This window comes from Gossypium hirsutum, chromosome A02 (assembly GCF_007990345.1).
Source record: "Gossypium hirsutum isolate 1008001.06 chromosome A02, Gossypium_hirsutum_v2.1, whole genome shotgun sequence".
NCBI classification, from domain to species: Eukaryota; Viridiplantae; Streptophyta; class Magnoliopsida; order Malvales; family Malvaceae; genus Gossypium; species Gossypium hirsutum.
Window position 1 is genome coordinate 68,139,473 of NC_053425.1, and position 6,000 is coordinate 68,145,472.

The 6,000-nt window shown below is 35.6% G+C and overlaps 1 non-coding gene across 1 annotated transcript; it reads right to left on the minus strand.

Moving 5' to 3' along the window:
• Positions 1-102: 102 nt before the first annotated feature.
• Positions 103-208, minus strand: LOC121217048 (small nucleolar RNA R71). The gene has a single exon (XR_005913259.1). It is a non-coding gene; the product is annotated as a small nucleolar RNA R71 (small nucleolar RNA).
• Between the last annotated feature and the right edge of the window lie 5,792 nt (positions 209-6,000).

The window sequence follows — 6,000 nt, forward strand, 5'->3', positions numbered from 1 at the left end:
AAGCACGAGCATGGCTCAATTCATTGCCAGAAAGTTCCATATCTACATGGAAAGAATTAGCAATGAGATTTTTTGTTAAGTATTTCCCCTAGTAAAAATGCTAAGTTGAGGAACGAGATCACAACTTTCCAACAATTGGATGAGAGTCATTGTATGAGGCTTGGGAGCGATTCAAGGAGTTACTTTGTAAGTGTCCTCATCATGGGATTCCTCATTGTATCTGTCGGAGACATTCTATAATGGTCTCAATACACATACAAAATTGATTTTAGATGCTTCTGCAAATGGTGCAATTTTTTCTAAGTCTTATAATGAGGCTTATGAGATCATTGAGAGTATTGTGAGTAAGTACTATCAATGGCCAACAAATCAAATAGCTTTAGGAAGATGTGTAGCTAGAGTTCATGAAGTTGACACTTTCACTTCGTTATCAGCTCAGGTATCATCTATTTCCTTTATGTCAAAACAATTTATCATTAATAGTGCTAATAATTTTACAGCTCAGCCACCAAGTCTGTTTGAAGTAGTTTCCTTTGTGTATTGTGGGGAAGGTCATTCTTTTGAGAATTTTCCATCAAATCCTGAGTTAGTGTACTACGTGGGGAACCAATATCAAAATAGGAGTAAACAAGGACCTCAATCCAACTTCTACAATCCTTCATGGCATAATCATCCTAACTTTTCTTGGAGTAACCAAGGAAATGGACCGAATAACAACTTATTGCAGCATAGACCCAACCAATCTTAACGGCTTAATCAGCAAGCTCCAAAACCACCTCAAGCTAAGGCATCAAATAGTTTAGAGAACTTGTTGAAAGCATACATGGCAAAGAATAATGCTTTGATCCAAAGCCAGGCAGCAATATTGAAAAATTTGGAAAACCAAATGGGTCAGTTAGAGCTTCGAAATAGACCACAAGGAACCTTACCGAGCAATATTGAGAATCCAAGAAATTAAGGAAAAGAGCATATCAAGGTAGTGGCATTGGAAAGTGGTAAAATTTTGGAACCTTGATTGATTGATGTCGAAGATAAGCCCGTTGAGAAGAATCAACCAGTTGTTGAAATTTCTACACCAAAAGAGTCAGAATCTGCAAAGGCTGACAAGGTAAATCCTAACTCAATGAATTAAGATACTTTAACATCTTCTTTAGATGCAGATTTAACTATTTAGAAGAGTTATCCGATTCAACCGAAAGTTTTATCACCTCTATATCAGCAAAGAATGTATCAACACAATCAGAAAAATAAGGTGTAATTTAAGAAGTTTTTGGATGTTCTAAAGCAGTTACACATCAATATTCTGTTGGTGGAGGCTTTAGAACAAATGCCAAATTATGTGAAGTTTATGAAAGTTATACTGTCCAAGAAGAAACGGTTGAGTGAGTATGAAACTGTTTCCTTTACAAAAGAGTGCAGTGCATTCCTGCAAAACAAATTGCCACTGAAATTGAAAGACCCCGGAAGCTTTACTATACCCGATAACATTGGTGAATCTTACTGCGATAAAGCTTTGTGTGATTAGGACTGAGAATCAACTTGATGCCTAAGTCTATTTTCAAGATGCTAGGGATAGGTGAAGTAAGACCTACAACTATAGCACTTCAGCTAGCAGACTGATCTTTAGCATACCCCGAGGGAAAGATCGAGCATGTTTTGGTAAGAGTCGATAAATTTATTTTCCCTACTGATTTCATTGTCTTAGATTTTGAAGCAAATAAGGAAGTGTCAATCATCCTTGGAAGACCTTTCTTAGCCACGGGAAGAACTTTAATTGATGTGCAGAAAGGTGAACTCACCATGCGAGTTCAAGACGATAAGCTAACCTTTAACATTCTTAAAGCGATGAAATTTCCCGATCTGACAGAAGTGTGTTCAGCTATGGAAGATATAGAAACCCTGGTTTCTATGGAAAGCAATTTTGAAGAATATCCATTAGAGAAAGCCTTAGATTTTGACCCTTTGGAGGATGAAGAAGGTAGGGAAAACATAGGTTTGATGGAAGCCAATCTGAGAAATTTTATTCAATCCACATGGTTTGAGCCATTGAAGTTAGAAGTCAAAGAATTTGTGCAACCTAAGTTTCAATTGAAGAACCACCTAAAATCAAACTAAAAGTACTTCTTTCCCATTTGAAATACGTTTATTTAGGTGAATGTTCCACTTTTCCAGTGATTATTTCAGCAGAACTGACGAAAGATCACGAGGAGCAACTAATTGCTATTCTAAAAAAATTTAAAAAAGGAATTGGCTAGACCATAGCTGATATTTTAGGTATAAGTCTTTCTTTTTGCATGCATAAAATTATTTTGGAAGAAGGTGAAAGAGTTCAAATTAATGGGCAAAGGAGGATCAATCCTATTATGAAAGAAGTTGTGAGAAAGGAAGTGATCAAATGGTTAGATGCAGGAATCATCTATCCTATTTTAGATAGTTCGTGGGTAAGTCTGGTGCAGTGTGTGCCGAAGAAAGGTGGAATCATGATTGTTGAAAATAAGCGTAAGGAGTTGATTACAACGAGAACCATTACTGGTTGGAGAATCTGTATTGATTACAAAAAATTGAATAAAGCCATTTAGAAGGACTAATTTCTGTTGCCTTTTATGGATCAAATGTTAGATCGACTGGCAGGTAATAAATTCTATTATTTTTTAGATGGCTATTCGGGATATAACCAAATAGTTGTAGCTTCGGAGGACCAACATAAAACAACCTTTACTTGTCCATATAGTACATTTAATTTTAGGCGAATGCCTTTTGGTTTATGCAATGCACCTGCAACATTTTAGCGATGCATGATGGCAATATTCACTGATATGGTTGAAAATTTTGTTGAGGTTTTCATGGATGAATTTTTTTTTTTTGTTTTTGGTAACACTTATGATATTTGTTTGAGTAATTGGGCTAAGGTACTAAAGAGATGCGAAGAGACAAATCTTGTCCTTAACTAGGAAAAATGTCATTTTATGGTTAAGGAAGGGATTGTCTTAAGGCATAAAATCTCAAAGAGATGAATTGAAGTCGATAAAGAAAAGGTGGCGTAATTGAAAGATTATCGGCCCCAATTGATGTGAAAAGAGTCGAAAGTTTCTTAGGCCATGCCGGTTTTTACTGAAGGTTTATAAAAAAATTCTTGAAAATTTCTAAACTGTTGTGTTTGTTGTTAGAGAAAGATACAGTGTTTGATTTCAACAAAGCATGTTTGAAAGATTTTAATGATTTAAAAAAAACGATTAATCTCAGTCCCAATAATTGTTACACCTGATTGGAGCTCACCTTTTGAGTTGATGTACGATGCAAGTGATTATGTCGTTGGAGCTATGATGGGTCAAAGAAGAAACAAAGTGTTTCACCCTATTTACTATACAAGTAGAACTTTGACGGGAGCCCAAATCAATTATACAGTAATTGAAAAGGAACTCTTTGCTATAGTTTTTGCTTTTGACAAATTCCATTCATGTCTTATAGGTACCAAAGGTACAATATTTACTGACCATGTGGCCATTAAATAATTGCTCACGAAGAAAGATGGAAAATTGAGGCTAAATCGTTGGATATTGTTACTCCAAGAATTTGACTTTGAGATCCAAGACAGAAAAGGTGTTGAAAATCCAATAGCTGATCATCTGTCAAGGTTGGAGCAAAATGAGGTAACTCGATCATGTGTGCCTATCAACGAAAATTTGCTAGATAAACACTTATTTGAAGTTAGTCGAATTCATGAAACACCTTAGTTTGCTAATTTTGCCAATTATCTTGCATGTGGAATAATTCCTCGAGAAATGATATACCAAAAAAGGAAAAAATTCCTTCATGATAGTCGGTTTTATTTTTGGGAGGATCCATTTTTGTTTAAATAGTATGCAGATAATATAATCCGAAAGTGTGTAGCTGAAAGTGAGATTGCTGAGATCCTGTATCATTGTCATTCATCTCCAACTAGGGGACACTTTGGTGGTTCACGTACTGCAGTAAAGATTTTCCAAGCAGGTTTCTTTTAGCCTACACTATCTCAAGATGCTTATGCTTATGTGAAGAACTATGATAAATGCGAAAGGATTGAAAATATATCAAGGAGGAATGTGATGCCCTTGACAAACATTTTGGAGATTGAATTATTAGACGTATGGGGTATTGACTTATTAGGCCCGTTTCCTTCTTTGTATGTGAACAAATACATCTTAGTTGATGTGGACTATCTATCCAAGTGGGTTGAAGCTGAAGCATACCCTACAAATGATGCTAAGATAGTCATGCGATTCCTACATAAGCATGTGTTTACAGGATTTAGGACACTAAGAGCTATTATTAGTGATGAAGGTTTTCACTTTGTGAACAAATGGCTTAAGTGGTTACTTGACAAATATGATGTGAAGCATAAGATTGCTACTGCCTATCACCCCCAGTCTAATGGGCAAGTTGAAAGAATGAACCGTGAAATCAAAGGTATCCTTGAAAGGGTATTACGCCCTAGCAAAAAAGATTAGTCTCGAAGGCTCGATGATGCATTATGGTCGTATCGAACAACATTTAAGACACCGATAGGAATGAATCCTTATCAGCTAGTCTTTGAAAAGGCATGTCATTTACCATTAGAGTTAAAGAATAGAGCTCACTGGGCTTTGAAGCAGTTGAACTTTGATCTTAAGCAAGTTGGTGAGAGAAGGATGTTACAACTTGATGAGTTGGAAGAGCTGAGGTTGTTTTCCTATGAGAATGCCAAAAATGTGTAAAGAAAGATCAAAGAGATGGCATGATAGTCATATACAACCTCGCAAGTTTAAAGAAGGTCAGAAGGTTTTGTTATTTAATTCAAGGTTGAAGTTATTTCCTGGGAAGCTTAAATCCCAATGGAAAGGACCCTATACCATCTACCGAGTTTATCCTTATAGAGCTATTGAATTATACGAAAATTATGGAGGTACATTTAAAGTTAATGGTCAACGTCTCAAACATTACTGGGATGGTGAAGTTGAGCGAGTTGAATCCTCGTTCAAATTAGCATACCCTTGATTTTTCATGAACTCGTTTTGTAAATAAATAAATAATTAGAACTAATTTTCTTAACTTATTACATTTAATTAATTTTATCTAAGGAGATTGGAACTTAAGCGAGACCACTGTGACCCCTCCAACCTTTCCTAGGAATTAATTTAATGTAATTTATTAAGAAGAAATTTTTTAATTAAGATTTAAAATTTTTAAGTTTCATTTGTTTTGTTTAAATTTTAAAATTTTATGTTAATAAAGGGGGTCAAATTTGTCCCAAGTACTAATCAATTTGTTTTTCTTGAGTAAGTTTGTAAATTCAATCTAAGTTTGAGGCCCAAGATAGCAAAAAGAAGGGAAAAATCCATACTTTGCCGCCACTCTTATTACTTTCCGCCCAAGTAACCCTAATGTAGCTAAATTTTCGCTACATGTTGCCCTAATTATTCCCTATATAGACTCCTTTTCATTCTTCTATTTTTCATATCCCTCAAAGAAATTTGTTTAACCCTAAAAATCCTTGAATCACCCTCTTGTGCCGCTCGCCTCAAATCTTGAAAGAAACCCTAATCCCTCTTCCCTTTTTGTCGAATTCACTTATTGTCACTGCAAGAAGATTGCCAAAGCAATAATGTTGTTGCCGCACACCACCGTTGCTATCGTACGCTGTCGTTGCCACCGCACTATCCTTGCCATCTTAAGATTTTTGTCGTAGCAAGTCTTTACCCACCTTGTTGATTTCTCTTTTCCCCCTTGTGTAGAAACTTTGCCAAATTCTCAAGAAAAGATACCATGTCTCGCAAAAGAACCAGATCTTCAAAGACTACTCTTGAAAACCCAATTTTGATTGATGAAGAAGTGAAAGAGAGATTTGATTCAATCTTCAAGCATCAACCTATGATGCTGGAAACAGGTTTTAACTTGAACAGTAATGATTTGATGGTTGTTCCTATACCGTTTTGAAAGAAAATAAATGCTCTCAAGTGGGAATGATTTTGTGATGCTCGTTCA